Consider the following 17,622-nt stretch of genomic DNA (forward strand, 5'->3'; position numbering starts at 1 on the left):
TTACTGCAGATTAATGGAGCAGATTAGAAATAGGGCAGTTTATGGAATTTGGTTTGGCTGAAATGTACTTCCAGATATGTTCTTTCCCAAAAAAGTTGTTCTTCATAAGTGTACACTTAAGAAAAGGGCACATTTTAAAAATGCAAAACAATTTCCATTCTTAAAAAACACAAAATTTATATTAAAGTTTATTTTTCTCACTTTTTTCAATAGCATAATCATGGTTTGCTTTGCATGAGCTCAGTATTTTGCCATTGTAAGGACATCTACATAAACCATGATTGTCCTAAAGGCGCTTTTTCAGGAGGCAACTGGACTTCCTTGTTTTTTTCTTTGAAGACATTTCACTTCTCATCCAAGAAGCTTCTTCAGCTCTGACTGGATGGTGGGGAATGGAAGGATTTATATTCCTTGCAGGCAGCTGGTCATTTGCATCCTTTTAGAGGATCGTTGAAGTACTTGGAGGGTTACTCAGATGACCCTGAGGACACAAATAAACCTCCAAATTCTTCAATGACCCTTTAAAAGAATGCAAATGACCAGCTGTCTGCAAGGAATATAAATCCTTCCATTCCCCATCATCCAGTCAGAGCTGAAGAAGCTTCTTGGATGAGAAGCGAAAAAGCTTCAAAGAAAAAACAAGAAAGCCCAGTTGCCTCCTGAAAAAGCACCTTTGGGACAACCATGACATGGATGACAGAATCCCTGCAGGCTCATAATTGTAATTGTAATTGACCTTACAAAATCATAAATGGTACCTGGAAAAATGCAACGGAAAACAATTGCTGAGTGGAATATATATTTTTCCTATCTTCTCTGCTTGGTAATGTTGCCCAAGTTTCAGTTCTTATCGAATTACACCAGTTCTTTCCAAACCTCTGAAACGCATGGTACTGTTCTGACCCAGCTCCCCAAACACGACTAACCCTCTGTACTTAATCACTGATTCCTTTATTAGAAGCGCCAGCAAAAAGTCTCTCTCTCACAGCAGGCTAACAAGTCCATTTGGCTGGAAGATGAATAGTTGTCTGCCACATCTATTCATCTCCGCCCTCTGCCTTTTATCACCAGAGCTAGGATGAGGCTTTGCTAGAAGAGGTGGCTCTTCCATCCCAAGGATCGGCCCACACTCTCCTCTGCCTTTTGTGCATCTGCACGTCAGGCGCTGGATCCAGCTGTTCCTCCTCTTCCTCATCAGGCTTGACTTTCGGAAACCAATCCCCCACTGTAGGGAGGGGGAACTGATTAGGTGGTTCTGCCCCAGGCACCTGATGGACCCTATGGGACCCTATTGGTGAGATACCTGACTCTCTCGCCCACAGTCCAACGGAGTCCTTGGTCGCTGCCTGGAATACAGCGGCGGCGGAGGTTCTAAACCGGATTGCGCCTTTACGGCCTCTCCGCGGCAGTGGATCCAGGAGGGCTCCTTGGTTCACCGAGGAACTCCGGGAGATGAAGCGCCAAAAGAGATGTCTAGAGCGACGCTGGAGGGCTAGTAACTCTGAATCCGACCGAACACACTTTAGAGCTTTTATTAGGACTTATCTAGTGGCGATACGGGCGGCAAAATGTGCACATTTTCCGCTCTTATTGAATCCGCAGAATCATGCCCAGCCGCCCTGTTTAGGATAGCCCATTCCCTCTTGAAAGGGAGGGACGCAGATGACCCTCTACAGGGTAGAGCTGAGGAATTTGTTCAGTTTCTGTCGGATAAAATCGCTTGGATTCGGACGGACCTGTACTCCACTTGGACGGTACCAGCCGAGGCACCGGGGGAAGGTCTTGATTGGATTTTATGGAGCGAGTTTCAACTTGTCGCTCCTGAGGAAGTGGACAAGGCCATGGGAGCGGTGAGTGCCTCCACCTGTGTACTGGACCCGTGCCCCTCCTGGCTGGTCTCGACTCATCTGATTCGGCTGCTGGAGAGGCCAGTGGTCGACAAGCCACAATAGGTACATTTTCCCCTTGACATACTGTATAGGTAGTCCTCGACTTACAACAGTTCATTTAATGACCATTCAAAATTACAACAGCACTAAAACAAGCGACTTATGAACATTTTTCACACTTACGACCATTACGGCATCCCACGGCCATGTGCTCAAAAATCAGATGCTTGACAATCAACTCATAGTTATGATGGTTGCCGTGTCCTGAATCAAGTGATCAGTTTTTGCCACCTTCTAACAAGTGAAATCAGAAGGGAAGCCAGATTCCCTGAATGACCATGTTACTAATTTAACATATGCAGTGATTCACTTAACAACTGTGGCAAGAAAGGTTGTAAATTTGGGCAAAACTCACTTAACCAATATCTCACTTAACAGGAGAAAATTGGGACTCAGTTGTGGTCGTAAATCGAGGACCACCTGAATTTGTAAGCCTGAAAAAAAGACTTTCATAGTTTGTACAAATTAGAATTGCTCACCTTGGTGAGTTACACATTATTTTTGTTTCTCTGGCTGAATTTTACTACCTGTGCATGTTCCAAGATGGGGCACACTCAGTGGACTGAACACTTATGAAAAATAACAAATGGTGCCACAGATGGATTACTTTCCCCTTCCTCACCCATGCCATTTCTTTCTCAGATCTTGATTTATCCAATCTTCTTCTAAATCTTTGATTTCGTATTTATCTTTATTTCCTTACAGATTTAAGGCTCCATTAACTGTTTAAAATTAAAGATCTGTTATTCATCTTTAGCTGTACTCTACTTGAATTTTCATCTGTCTGAGATCTGAAAATTCTTCTCTGTTTTCTCTGGAAGTGAGGTGGGAGATATTTTTTTAAGGTCTATATTTCATGGTTTCCCTCCATCATCTTGTATGAAAACAATATCTCTTCCTTTCCCTTGCCTCCTACAATAATGTTTATGGAATTACATTTGTCCAACTTCTTTAGTTTTTTGTGGTTGAGCAGTTACTTTGCCAAGCAGAAAGCTTGCCACTGACATTCTTCACAGACTCAACACTTAAGCCAAAGGAACAGTAGTATGAGACAGATGTTTTTGTACTCTTCTAAACCTGCATCGAAAGCAATTAAAAATAGATTTAATAGACTGAAAGAATAAGTTGAATAGGAATCTAAACCTTAATAGAAAACAATAAACTTGAAAGGTAAAGTAGTTCCTGTTTTACAGACAATTAGCCCTTTGGTGCAGCCAGAACAATCTGGAGCTGAATACACTTAAAACTGAAGAGATGATAGTCGATTTTAGGAGGAGCCCTCCTATTCTACCACCTCTTGCAAAATCGGACAACACAGGTTTTTTTTTTTTTAATCAGCAGTGGACACCTTGATGTTTTTGGCTTCTATAATCTCCCAGGACTTGAAATGGACACCTAACATTAGAACCATCATTAAAAAGGCATAACAAAGAATACTCTTCTTTCATCAACTCAGAAAGCTCAGACTGCCCAAGGAGCTGCTGATACAATTCTACAGAGGAATTATTGAATCTGCTGTTTGTAATTCTATAACTGTACACTTTGGCACAGCAACCAAACAGGACAGGTACAGACTTCAACAGATAGTTAGGACTGCAGAAGAAACAATTGTGACCTGCCTGTCTTTCATTGAGGACTTGTATGCTGCACAAGCCAGAAAGAGGGCTGAGAAAATATCTACAGACTCCTCACAACCTGGACGTAAACTGTTTCCATTCTTCCCCTCAGGACGCCATTATAGAGCATTGCATGCCAAAAACAACTAGGCACAGAGACAGTCTCCACTCCCACCCCCCACCCCTGTGCCATCACTCTGCTAAACACATAATCACCACAGCACTGTCTTACGCCTAAGGATGTTTACCCATGTAGTAGGGCTGTATTGCTATTAACCTTTTCATCTTTCCTATTACGTTCTCCTATTGGAATCTTATGATTTATCACTGTTGTTTGTATTGTATAATTTGTGATTGTACCTTATGATTTAAAATTTATGATTTATCAGTTTGTTGTTTGTGTATACACTGAGAACATGTGTACAAAGTCCTTGTACACATAAATATTCTTATGAGTAACTGTCCAGCTTGCTCTTTCCTTTCATCTCTTTTCTCCAGTTTTCGTTCTAGAAAAAAAAGGATATTTACAAATCTCAAGATGTCCAGCAGTTCTGTACACAGAAGACGCTACACCAGAAAAAGAGAGTTTAGCATGTAGAAGTCATAATTAATAAATAAAGTGCTGTGATTGATGGATGGGTTTAACGGATAGCTTAGGCCCATGGGCATAATCAATCTTTCAAAACTCGTTCTGGTCCTTGTTCCCTGCTTTGCCAGTGCAAACATAATGCTTAGATGAAGTTGAAGAGCATTTTGACAGTGTACATACACTGCTTGTTTGAACAACTTTTTTTAAAATGTTGGGTCATTCCTGATTAATTTGTGTCCCTCCTCTACAGAAATTGGGTAATTCTCATTTTGAAAATCCCTGGTGTAGCTATGTCCTATAAAGCTATTTAGGAAACGGGACAATATGTTTTTATTTTGTAGGATATTTTGCATGACACAAAGTACCTTCCGCTTTGGCATTTCTCTTAGCCAGAAGTGAACTTTATTGCATTTTCCAGTGAGGCAACCACTATATTCTTAGGAGCACAGTTTTATGAAACTGCTTTGATGGGGTGATTTGCACAAACCTTAATTGAAGCGAAGCACCCTTAGAAGTTTTGCAATGCCCTAATCTCTTGCTAAGCTGATTTAGTTTTAATAAAACTAAAAGTTTGCTGAAGAATTGTTCTAAATTGCTCTATTCAGGTATCAACCCCTTAAGATACGTAGAATCTATCAATTTAAGCCAACACTTTGAATTGGTCTTGAAGATGAATTGGAAACTAGTGGAGACCTATTTATCTACTCACATTTGCATGCTTTTGAACTAGGTGGGCAGAAACTGAGACAGAATGGGAACTCACCCCATTGTGCAGGGCTCAGGTCTCAAAACCTGGCTGTCAGCTTTCCAGCTGACCAGCTTAGTTTAATTAGTGAGCCATTGTGCCCATATTTCAAAAATAATAATGGCTGATTACAAGATACTATGCATTCTAATACACTGCTGAACAGACTAAAAAAGTGGAGAAGCATGTTTGCTTTTAATAATTTTGATTGTACAAGGTAATATTAATTAAGCAATTTAGGTTTTAATATGTGTCTTCACCCCCTTACAAGTCTATGGTCTCTCTGTCCTTCCCTCCCTCTCCCTCTCCGACTCATATGTGTGTATGTCAGTGGTGGGTTTCGGATCCTCTTCCAACTGTACCAGTTGGAACGGGCCCGGCGGTGGCCACATGGATGCGTGCAGTGCACGTGCACAGGCACGCAGTGCACGCATGCATCTTAGCACCTCCGCGAGCCTCCATGATGCTCCAGCTGCTCAGCGGAGCATCGCGCAGGTGCTGAACGCGCTGTGCACAAGCGCTAAAGACGTAAAAGACCAGTAAGGAGCTCGGGCGGGCAGGTGGCCCTCTGGAGCACCTTACCAGAATGATAGCCGGTGCTCAGGGCAGACTCTGGTACGCCTGCACCAGGGCGTACCGCTTCCAACCCATCACTGGTGTATGTGTATGTATATGCATATGTATTAGTTCCTACCGGTTCCTACCCGTTTGGACTGGTTTAGCTGAACCAGTAGTGGTTTGGCGGCCTGGGTCGCTGGAACCAGCAGCGACCCAGGCCTGCCATGCCCCCAAATCGGTTCTCTGGGCAGTGCCATAGGCACCGCCATCTTGTTTTTCAGTTCTGCGCATGCGCATGCGCACTGAACTGAACTTACATACACACTCTGTCTCTCTGTATACATGCATACACATGTATTGTATTTATACAATTTCATATATGGTACATGAACAGACACATATGATACTATTATAGCTGCAACAGAAGACCTTAAAATGAATGCATTGCACTCAAATACACTAGCCGTGCATTCTCTGAACATGATTGTATATTTGTTCCTAGTTGCTTTAAATAGGAAGGAGGCAAATGTAAATCTGAATGTCACCGCAGAATGAATGGCTTAGTAAACCATCTGAATTAATCTGCCAATAGGTATTCAACTGTTTTCAAAGTTCTGCCTGCTTCTTGAAGGCAACAGCAAATTAGCTTGCAAGGGGGACATCTAGTGTTAACCTGGCTAAAATGCTATTTTCTTCCAAAAATGATGTATTCATTTGATCACAAAGAAGCCTCTTTGATCAAGCTGGTGCAGAAATAGTAGCAAATTAAACCTTATTCTGCAGGGGTTCATTTAAGGATAAGACAAACTTCAATCAAAAGATATTTCAGACATCTGTGCCTTCCTTTGGAAGGTGGCAGCCACAACTGTGAGATTTATTATTATACAAATCACAAGAAAAAGGACAGGGCTCTGATATTATGGTTGTGGCCATCGTCTTGATTTTTTGACACCCTGCAGATCCTCCTGTTCATATACAAGAGTACATCAGGTAGGTTTTTTGGTAAAACTAAGTCTGTTAGCTTTCTTGACAAGTTCTCAAGGAAACAGAATGTTTAGAAGATAATCAGAACACAAAATATAAGCTGACCGGATACGACTTTGTAGATGACCCACACTCTGTCAAGGACCTTGGAGTGCTCATCTCTAATGATCTAAATGCCAGAGCCCACTGTAACAACATTGCCAAAAAGGCACTAAGAGTTTCTAGCCTAATCCTGGGTAGCTTATGTCTCCCCTAGTCCTTCTGTTCATTAAACTAGACATACCCAGTTCCTGCAACCATTCTTCATATGTTTTAGTCTCCAGTCCCCTAATCATCTTTGTTGCTCTTCTCTGCACTCTTTCTAGAGTGGTGGTTCTCAACCTGTGGGTCGGGACCCCTTTTGGAGTCGAATGACCCTTTTACAGGGGTTGCCTAAAACCATCAGAAAACACATATTTTCGATGGTCTTAGGAACCGAGACACTAATTTTATGGTTGGGGGTCACCACAACATGAGGAACTGTATTAAAGGGACGTGGCATTGGAAAGGTTGAGAACCACTGTTCTAGAGTCTCCACATCTTTTCTACATCGTGGCGACCAAAACTGAATGCAGTATTCCAAGTGTGGCCTTACCAAGGCATTATAAAGTGACATTAACCCTTCACGTGATCTTGATTCTACCCCTCTGTTTATGCAGCCTAGAACTGGAGAGCTTCTTCTCTGGTAACATTGTACTACTAACCAGAGCATACAAAACATTTGCTAGACCAATTCTCGAATACAGTTCATCTGTCTGGAACTCACACTGCATATCGGACATTAATACAATTGAAAGAGTCCAGAGATATTTCACAAGAAGGGTCCTCCACTCCTCTGCTCACAACAGAATATCTTGTGGCACCAGACTTGAAATTTTGGGCTTAGACAATTTAAAACTATGCTGGCTTCGGTCTGACCTAAGCGTAGTACATAAAATTATCTACTACAATGTCCTACCTGTCAATGACTACTTCAACTTCAACCACAACAATACACACACAATAGATGCAAACTTAAGGTAAACCGTACCAAACTCGTTTGCAGAAAATACGACTTCAGCAAAGGAGTTTTCAATGCCTGGAATGCGTTACCCAATTCAGTGGTTTCTTTCCCAAACCTCCAAAACTTTAACCTTAGACTGTCTACTGTTGACCTCACCCCATTCTTAAGAGGTCTGTAAGGGGCGTGCATAAGCGCCTACCATCCCTGTCCTAACAACCCCATTTATTCGTATCAATTTCATATATTCATAATCTTGTATGTACCTATATCTATTATCTTATACACGCTTGGCAAACCAAACAAATAAATAAAATAAATAATCGGTGTCCTGCTGCATCAGACTCTTGGTCCATTTGGTTGAGCCACGTGTTCTCACAATGGCTATCAAGCTACACAAGGAAGCCCACTAGCTTCTCATCAGATGCCCTCCAGAAGCACATGCTGCCATCAAGGATAATTAAATTTGAAAAATGAATTAATATATAAGCAAGCAAATAAATAAATATTAGCCACTGGGACTTCTATGACTTGCTATAACTATCACCACATCTCAGGTAGCAAATTCCAAACTTTATTTACAAGGATAAAAAAAAAATTATTTCGTCTGTCCTGGTTCTTCCAGGATTCAATTTCATCTTATTTATGAATTTATTAAAACTGAACATTGAATTTTTCTTAGCGCTGATGAAGTTTTTTGTTTTGTTTCTCCTCCCTTGAAACTAAATCCTGATTGGGTATGGAAAGCTCAGATCTCAGTTCTGCAATAGCTGTAGGACTGACCACAATTGTTTACTGGTAACCCATGGCTTCCCTGCAAGTTTTATTTAAAAATGAAGAGACATTTAATGTAACAAGGAGAAGAAAAACCCTGCAGCCCTTGTGACATAAGAATCCAATGTTGGTGATAGTCTTCCAGAACAGAGTGGCTGCTGAATAGGCATGTGACAGGGAATATGCTTTTGGAAACCTACAACAACACTCTATTTGTGACGTGTGCTGCATAAATCAAGCAGATGACAAATTACATCAACTAACATTTTAAAGAAGAGGAAGGAGGAGGAGTGCTTCCTCTCCCCAGTAAAGTTAACTAGATGCAGTTATACTTTTGTCTTCTGGAGTAGCTGTTTTGGGTTGCTTAATAGCTACTAACTTCATGCACCCCTCCACAACTGCAGTAATGCAGGTTTAAAAATAAAGATTACGTGGCTATTTATGGCCAAGCAGAGGTGGAGGTTATGCAGTGAAAAATAGCTGTGCGAGAGAACCTACAATGAGTTTTCTGCCTCCAAAGTCTCCCCCATCCAGGACAGAAGAGGAACCAGGAGGGGATGTTACAAAATAGCTTATTTTTACTCTTAGTAGTAAGGTTTAAAACTGAGTAGCCTGAAGAACAATAGTTATACAATTATTTCCGAAAATGAAAGGCCAGAATTTTCAAAAATTTAATCTTGTTCAGAACAAGCACAAGATTAAGGTGGCAATGAAAGGTTGGGCATCCATCAATAAACAGTGAAAGCAAGTTGCTCTGGGAAACCCAGCAGTTTTTATAGGGTGAGACAAGAAAAATCTATCTGAAAGTAAACAGATCTCTGGGACCGGATGGTTTTTTTTGTTAAACATTCTTAATACTTGAAGGTATGATGTTTGTGGTCATGTTTCAGATTAATACTTATAACAACATCAAACCCAAATATTTGGAATGAAGCAAGGATTTAATTATTATCCAGAACTGCACATGAGGGGAGATTTGCGTTTTTGGTCTTCTAGAGGTTTTTCCTGAAGATGAAACTCAAATACTTTGGCCACCTAATGAAAAGGAAGGACTCACTGGAGAAGAGCCTAATGCTGGGAAAGATTGAGGGCAAAAGAGGAAGGGGATGACAGAGAATGAGCTGGCTGGATGAAGTCACTGAAGCAGTAGGCATGAGCTTAAATGGACTCCAGAGGATGGTGGAGGACAGGAAGGCCTGAAGGAACGTTGTCCATGGGGTTGCGAAGGGTTGGACACGACCTTGCAACTAACATCAACAACAGAGGTTTTTTATTGTTAAATCAGAACTGTGAAATCTTATTATTTTAGCTAACTGTCTGAAAAGATTAAATATATATACATAGCGAATATAACCAACCATTTTACTACAGATAGATTATTATCAGGTGAGACCTGCTATTTATGAATTAAATGAAATTAGTTAATAAGCTAATAAATTAGTTAACCCTCGAAAGCTTATTAATGTAAAGGTTTGGCAATGCTGGCTTGGAATCATTGCCACTGGAGTTTCAGTCATTCTAGCAGGGCATCAGATTGGCAAACCCCAAATCCTTGCAACAAACTACAGTAGATTCAAATCTATGCAATAGATAATTGTAGACAAAAATTATAAAACATTTGTGTACTATAGTAGCGTGACCCGACAAATGCGCGCCCGACAAAAGCGCCTGACAAAACCACGGCGTTAAAACCGCGATGTCAACAGCGCACCCACAAATTACGGTTAAGGTAAGGGTTAGGGTAAGGGTAAGGGTTAGGGTTAGGGTTAGGGTTAGGGTTAGGGTTAGGTTTAGGGTTAGGGTTAGGTTTAGGGTTAGGGTTAGGTTTAGGGTTAGGTTTAGGGTTAGATTTAGAGCGCGCTTTTGTCGGTGTGCTGTTGTTGGCGCGCTTCTGCACTCATTCGTCAGCATGATTTCAAACTCGTGGTTTTTCCCAGCGGTTTTGTCGGCGCGCTTTTGTCGAGGGCGCATTTGTCGGTGAACCCTGTAGTAGACTACATCATCAAACAAACCTAATCAGAATTCTCATTTGGAACACAAATGACCAAGTTCAAATTATTCTATTTCGGACACATTATGTGATGATTCAGCTCTGTGGAGAAGGTTCTACAATAATGTTGTGGAAATGTAGGAAAAAGAAGAAGAGATGGGTGGATTTAGTTATAGTGGCAATGATTGCCCCATTGGAAGAGCTGAAAGAACCAGGTTAGGGACAGGTCATCATGGAGAAAGTCTCTCTATGTAACCACTAAGGTTGACAACCTCTTGATGGCATGTAATCTCTTACTCTCTTCCTTTCCTTCTTTTCCCTTCCTTCCTTCTTTCTTTGCTTCCTTCCTTTCACTCTTTCACACGCACACACGACTATAGGCAAAGTGTGTAAATTTTAGGACTACAACCCAGTCCTAAAATGATAAGATGAAACTTTTTTACAGCGACAGACTGAAATATAAAGGAGCAACTGAACGTCATCCATCAATCTTAAAATATAGAAATACTGGAAAGTATGACAAGTCCAATTAAATTAATGATCAGCTTTGATATTTTCCCCATCTGTTTCCTATTGACTGCAGAGCATTTGTCAGATAAAATTCTACTCTCTTTAAACCAAGGGTGTCAAACTCAAGGCCTGCGGGCTGGATCTGGCCTGTAGGGTGCTTAGATATTGCCTGCAGGGCCAGCCTGGAAACAGCAATGACCATGGTGCCTCTCCCAGCAAAAACGGATCTTGGAGAGGGCTGCACACAGCCACCTGTGCCCTGGTTTTGCCCACGATGGCCTCCTGCAACCCTCTGCCAGTGAAAATGAAGCTTGTGTGTGTGTTTGTCATGCATGGCCTCCTGCAGCTCCATTTTTACTGGCAGAGAGCTATCAAAATAAACTGAAACCAAAACAAAGGCAGAAATGTTTCCCCTTTTGCCTTTGAGGATGCAAGAAAGGACCGGAAAGGAGAAAGGGAAAGAGGAAAGACAAAGAAAAAGAAAGAAAGATGGGAAGAGAGGGAGGAAGGAAAAATAAGGAAAGAGGGGAAGGAAGAAAAGAGGAGAATGAAGAGGGAAGAAAAAAGAAGAAAAGGAAAGAAGGAAGGAGATTATAACAGAATGAGGGAGGGTCTCAGGGAAGTCCTACCTTAGCATTTGGCTGTCACAGGTTCCCCTGACATGAGTGATATTGAGCTGGCCATGCCCACTATGGCCATGCCCCCAGCCCTCCAAGGTCAAACACAACCCTGAGGAAGCCCTCAATGAAACCAAGTTTGACACTCCTGCTTTATACATCTATGGAGTTAACCAGAGCAGTCTTGCTCTGTTTGAAGAGTCTGATAGGACCTGATGAAGTAGACAAATTCCTCATGACTGACTTTGGCCATCTATTTATCAGATCCACGATTCTCCTGTTGGCAAAGGCCTCCTAGAAAGTGACAGGAGGCTGTGTTCTAGTGGTGGTGATTTCTTCCTTGAGAGAGGAGATTGTCCCTTCATCTTTTAAAATGGTGTTGGTTCACTAACCTTAATCATGCTGGACAGTTTTCTTCCAATATCCAACCTTTATTTTCTTAGGGACGTTTATAAGAAAGTGGTCACATACCAGCTTCAGGGGATCTTGAATGAAGTGGATTATCAGAACCCCCTTCAGTCTTACTTTCAGACCAAGATTTGGGACTTAAACAGCATTAAAGATAAAATGTTTCAATTACAGAATACCATTTTAGGCATGAATAGAAATGAACTGGAACTGGATACACTGAGTGAAGACATCATGTCTTTTACTACTCAGGACATGAAAACTGATAGCATTGCTTTTATAATCAGAAAAGATACAGCAAAGATAATATTTGGATATATAATGCCATCAATGAGCATATAATATCAATTAGATTTTACAGACAACTCTCCCATATGATGATTATCCAAAGTCATACTCCAACCATTGATGCACAAAATGAGGAGTCTGATGAGTTTAATAGTCAAGTTCAATCCAAAGTTGACAGAATATGCAGTCTGTTCTGGTTGGATATCAGAATGCCAAAGTTATATATATTAAGGAGATTTGAATATATAGTTTGGATTGTATGGCCTAGGAATTAGGAATGAATCAAGAGAATGACATCATTTTTTGCCAATCTGATGATTTCTTCATTGTTAGCAATGCCTTCAAACAAGCAAAATAAAATGTAAAGTGTATTACCAGATGGAGCACACAAAACTGAAATGCTACAAGTATATAGAATATAATCCAGTTAGCAAGATGGGACCAGGAGCAGATCAATGTATGTTCTTATATATGTTCTAAGTCAATCTAAAGCAGCAGAAGAAAACCAACCAGTTTTTATCCACAAGTGCTTTGAAGTCCTGAATGTTGTTGAATAAAATACCAGAGGAACTACTGGAAATAATTCTACATCTCTATCTCCCTTTAGCAGCTAGACATCCCAATTCCCGATTCTTTAAATTATCCAACTTCTTATCTAGAGGCTGATTTGACAAAGTCATTACACTTACTATACCTTCATAATCTTCTAATTAGATTTTGGAAGTCTACACTCTGTTCTGGGGGAGAGCATTTTACTACTGCCCTTGTCTCTCATTTGAAGGGAGGCTTGTACCACCAATAACAATAATTTCCTAGTGTCCCAGTCCAATTCACTGCCATCTCTTAACATTCAAACAGTTCACTCTTTTGAGTTCTTCATTGCCAATAAATAAATTCTCTTTCTTAGTTCTTGAGTAACCTCTAAATCCAGTTTTAATTCACCGTTCAGTTCTTGCCTCCAGTTTTGGAGAAGAAACCCCTTGCTAATTTCCCCACTAACATCAATTAGTTTTATTCAGATTTTCTCCACTGTACTGTTGAACCCAACCGTCAAAAGAATAATCATTGATCTGCAAACTAATCAGTATGGTCAGCAGAGATTACTGTATCACAGAGTGCTCTATTTTTAGAGCTGTGTCATTTTCTGACTTTTTAGGAAGGCTTTAACATTTCAAAGAAGGATTCTATGTGGCCCATCTGCATTTTTAAACAAATACCACAATAGCTGCATAAGCAAAACTTTACTGTCTCATATGGAAAAGCTCTCACTGCTAATCTCTGATGAAAAGCAGAAGGCTGGATCTATTGAGTGGGAGGAGTGATTTTTTTTTCTTTCTCTAAATGAGATTCTGTTAGAAGATGGCATATCAGTGTTTCTGCTGATGTAGGGATTTGCCTAATTTGGTACCCCTTGGATATATTGGCCTAGAATTCCTAGTATAACCAGCATTGAACAGAGAGCACCAGAATAGAAGACCAACAAAGAAATCTGACATTATTTCCTATCTAGTTTAAGTTTACCTGGTTTCCAGAAAATTTTATTTGGGGGAAATTTGGTAAGTTAGTAATAACACTTAGACTTATATACCGCTTCATAGTGCTTTACATCCCTCTGTAAGCGGTTCACCAAGTCAGCATATTGCCCGCAACAAGCTGGGTCCTCATTTTATTGTCTGAAGGATGAAAGGCAAAAGTGGTATTCAGCAGGTTCTGACCAGTTCTGGAGAACCAGTAGCGGAAATTTTGAGTAGTTCAGAAAACCAGTAAATACCATCACTGACTGACCCCGTCCCCATTTATTCTCTGCCTCCCGAGTCCCAGCTGATAGGGAGGAAGTGGAGATTTTGCAGTAACCTTCCCTTGGAGTGGGGAGGGAATGAAGATTTTACAGTATCATTCCCCTGCCATGCCTAACAAGCCACGCCTGCCAAGCCACGGCCTCAGAACCAGTAGTAAAATTTTTTGAATCCCACCACTGAAGAAAGGCTGCGTCAACCATGAGCTGGTTAGGATCAAACTCCTGGAGTGAGCAGTAAGTTAGCCTGCAGTACTGCATTCTAACCAATGCACCACCACAGCTATTATAACATTATAAAGTCACAAAATATATTTCTCAGGCTAGGTTTATTAGGAGGAAAACATAAATAAGCAAGAACCTAGACCCCAAATATTGATATTTCTACATGGGTATGTATATTGGTTTCTATATCTTAAAGGTAAGAGCCAGTTTAATGTGGTTGTGATTAAGGCATCAGGCTAGAAAGAGAAAGACTGTGAGTTCTACTTCTGTCTTAGGCACAGAACCAGGTGGGGGCTGGTCAGCCCTAGGAAGGAGGCAATAGCAAACCAGTTCTGAAAAACCTCACCAAGAAAACTGCAGGGACATGTCAAGCAATCTCTGAGAATTGGAAACAATTGAACAGAAGGTAAAAAACATTTTATATCCTTAGGCTGAGCTCAGCTCCATGTTACTGCTCCCATGCCAGGTTTATCAGTGTTAACAGATTTACTAGCTATCTCAAACCCAGTTAGTATTCAGAATGTCTTCATCTAGGTGGAGTCCAAATATTTTTATCATATAGATTCTCATAGAGAGGAAAAACTATATTTACATAATTTCCATTCATTATTTCAATGGCACATTTTCAATACCCTGAGTGGCACAGTGGTTAAAGTGCAGCATTGTAGGGAAACTCTGCCCACAGCCTGAAGTTCAATCCTGACAGGGGCTCCAGGTTGGTTCAGCCTTTCATCCTTCCAGGGTCAGTAAAATGACCCAGATTGATAGGAGCAAGATGCTGACATTGTAAATTGCTCAGAGAGTGCTGTAAAGTGCTATGGGGCAGTATATAAGCCTAAATGTGATTGCTATTGCTAATACCACACTAAAAGACAACACGGGCTCATTTGGTTTGGTTAATATAAAAGACATTACCCATCCATGGTTATTAATAAGCAGAGTTTAGGGCTCAATGCATTGTGCAAAACCACCAATTTTTATGGCATCAACCAATCTTATGGTAAGATGGGTGGCTGATAAATGTTATAAATAAATAAAATATAAATAAATACATTTCTGGTTATTACAATATCTATCCCTATTCAGTCAGAATTCAGGGCTGGTATAGAACCAAATCATATTGATCATGCTTTTATAGATGACCTCTGGTGGATCCATCCATCCATCCATCCATCCATCCATCCATCCATCCATCCATCCATCCATCTGCTATCATGTCTTCCCTAGTCCTTTTTTTCATTAAACTAGACATACCCAGTTCCTGCAACCGTTCTTCATATGTTTTAGCTTCCAGTCCCCTAATCGTCTTTGTTGTTCTTCTCTGCACTCTTTCTAGAGTCTCCACATCTTTTTTACATTGTGGCGACCAAAACTGAATGCAATATTCCAAGTGTGGCCTTACCAAGGCATTATAAAGTGGTATTAACACTTCACATGTTCTTGATTCTCTCCCTCTGTTTATGCAGCCTAAAACTGTGTTGGCTTTTTTGGCAGCTGCTGCACACCGCTGGCTCATATTTAAATGGTTGTCCACTAGGACTCCAAAATCCCTCTCACAGTTACTACTATTGAGCAAGGTACCATCTATACTGTACCTGCATTTTGTTTTTCTTGCCTAAATGTAGAACCTTACCTTTTTCACCATTGAATTTCATTTTGTTGGATAGCGCCCAATGTTCAAGTCTGTCAAGATCCTTCTGTAACTTAAGCTGATCTTCTGGAGTGTTGGCTATTTCTGCCAGCTTGGAATTATCCACAAATTTGATGAGTTCCCCATCTATCCCCTCGTCCAAGTACTGGGCCTAAAACAGAGCCTTGGGGTACTCCACTGAATACTTCCCTCCATGTAGATGCAGTTCCATTGGACTACACATTGAGTGCGGTTGGTCAGCCAGTTACTAATCCATCTGGTGGTTGTGCTGTCTAAACCACATTTTTCTACTTTATCTAGTAGTAGGTTATGGTCTACTTTATCAAATGCCTTATTGAAGTCAAAGTAAATTATATCGACATTATTCCTCTGGTCCACTAATTTTGTCACTTTGTCAAAGAATGCAATAAGATCTGGCACGATCTGTTTTTGACAAACCCATGTTGGCTTTTGATTATTAGTTTGTTGCTTCTAGGTGTTTGTTTCGTTGCTTGATTATCTTTTCCAGAATCTTCCCTGGTATTGATGTCAGGCTGATAGGTCTATAGTTTCCTGGATCTATTTTTTTCCTTTTTTGAAGATAGTTCACAGCACAATAAGGCAATTTTCCCCAGTATCATATAGGAGAAAGTTGCCTTATTGGAAGTATTTTACATGTCAACTTCCATAATTCCTAGACAGTTTTAACCTGAACCTTCATAACAATATAATGCAAAAAGGATAAAATATACTTAAATATTATTATTCACACCTTATTTGTATTTAGCAAAAGGCAATTACTACATATTGTAGATATTCAAGCTATATAAAGGTTAAAGTAAAATGACCCTATCTGTAACTCTGTTTAAGTACAATAAAGTCTAGACCTCTTTATTTGCTTTTCTTCCCCACACTGACTCAAATAAAATAATATCTGATTAGCTAAACAACAAATCATAAATAATGCAAGACTTTGCTAGTATGAAGTGGAAAGTTTTATTATCTGTTTTTAGTTGCATATAATCTAGAAGAAGCTAGTTTTATAGAGTGCTATAAGCAGAGCAAAACAAGAACTGTAGCTTCAGCAGGTCAATGCGCAGCGGCTGTACTCCATTCGAATCAAAATATGTCAAATAGTTTCTCAGCTTTATCCAATTTCTAGATCTTTCAGGAGATGCATCTAGGTATCCAGAGGCTGGCTCTGAATTTGTGTTCAAAGTTACTGATGCAGCTCTGCTTATATAGAGGTAAAACAAAATATAAGGATAACAGGGAAGCATCTCTTTGTATCTCCCGATTAATTTCTGTGCTCTGATTTATTTTTGCCTTTGTTACCAAAACTTTCAGAGAATGCAAGGAATGTGGTGTGTTCTTTTTCTTTGGAAGCAGTTCAGTACTTCTCTTCTTCCACAAAAGGAGAAGCAATTCCATCTGTGACATTTCCAGAGCTAATGCATGCATAATTAAGATAGTTTGGGTACCCCGAAGAGAAAATGGAATGTTCTTGACTTCTGTAAGGCAAAATATTTTGTAGCAATATCCCATGTCAAACTTTTGGAATCAATCCATAAAAACCTTCCCTTCCCCAGCCATGAGAGATATTTGCTTACCTGGTGACATGGGACTTACAGAAAGACTCCTGTGTATGAATTGTCTGCTTCAGTTCAGCATTTAATAGCCGGTCTGACCCAATCAATCTGCTGATCTAGAAAGAGTTGACTGAATAGACTGACTCATTTATGGAGAGAGAGAGAGAGAGAGAGAGAGGGAAGGAGGGAGGGAGGGAGGGAGGGAGGAAGTGAGATATACAGAGAGAGAGAGAGAGAGAGAGAGAGAGAGAGAGAGAGAGAGGAGGAGGAGGAGGAGGAGGAGGAGGAGGAGGAGGAGGAGGAGGAGGAGAAGCAG

General features: G+C 40.5%; 1 protein-coding gene across 5 annotated transcripts in view; it reads right to left on the reverse strand.

Moving 5' to 3' along the window:
- FGF1 (fibroblast growth factor 1) overlaps positions 1 to 17,622 on the reverse strand; it is a 51,947-nt gene that overhangs the window by 17,002 nt on the left and 17,323 nt on the right. The window contains exon 1 of one of the 5 annotated variants that reach the window (XM_087709583.1): positions 17,328 to 17,476. The exons of 3 other annotated variants lie outside the window; for them this stretch is intronic. The gene's annotated coding sequence lies outside the window, so the exon portion shown is untranslated. Of the gene's footprint in view, positions 1 to 3,925; positions 4,001 to 17,327; positions 17,477 to 17,622 lie in introns of those variants that run through there. One more of the 5 variants, XM_087709584.1, reaches the window with a different exon arrangement.

Source organism: Thamnophis sirtalis, unplaced genomic scaffold (genome assembly GCF_051295495.1).
Source record: "Thamnophis sirtalis isolate CommonGarterSnake01/CBP01778 unplaced genomic scaffold, rThaSir2_p1.2 scaffold_3, whole genome shotgun sequence".
NCBI classification, from domain to species: domain Eukaryota; kingdom Metazoa; phylum Chordata; class Lepidosauria; order Squamata; family Natricidae; genus Thamnophis; species Thamnophis sirtalis.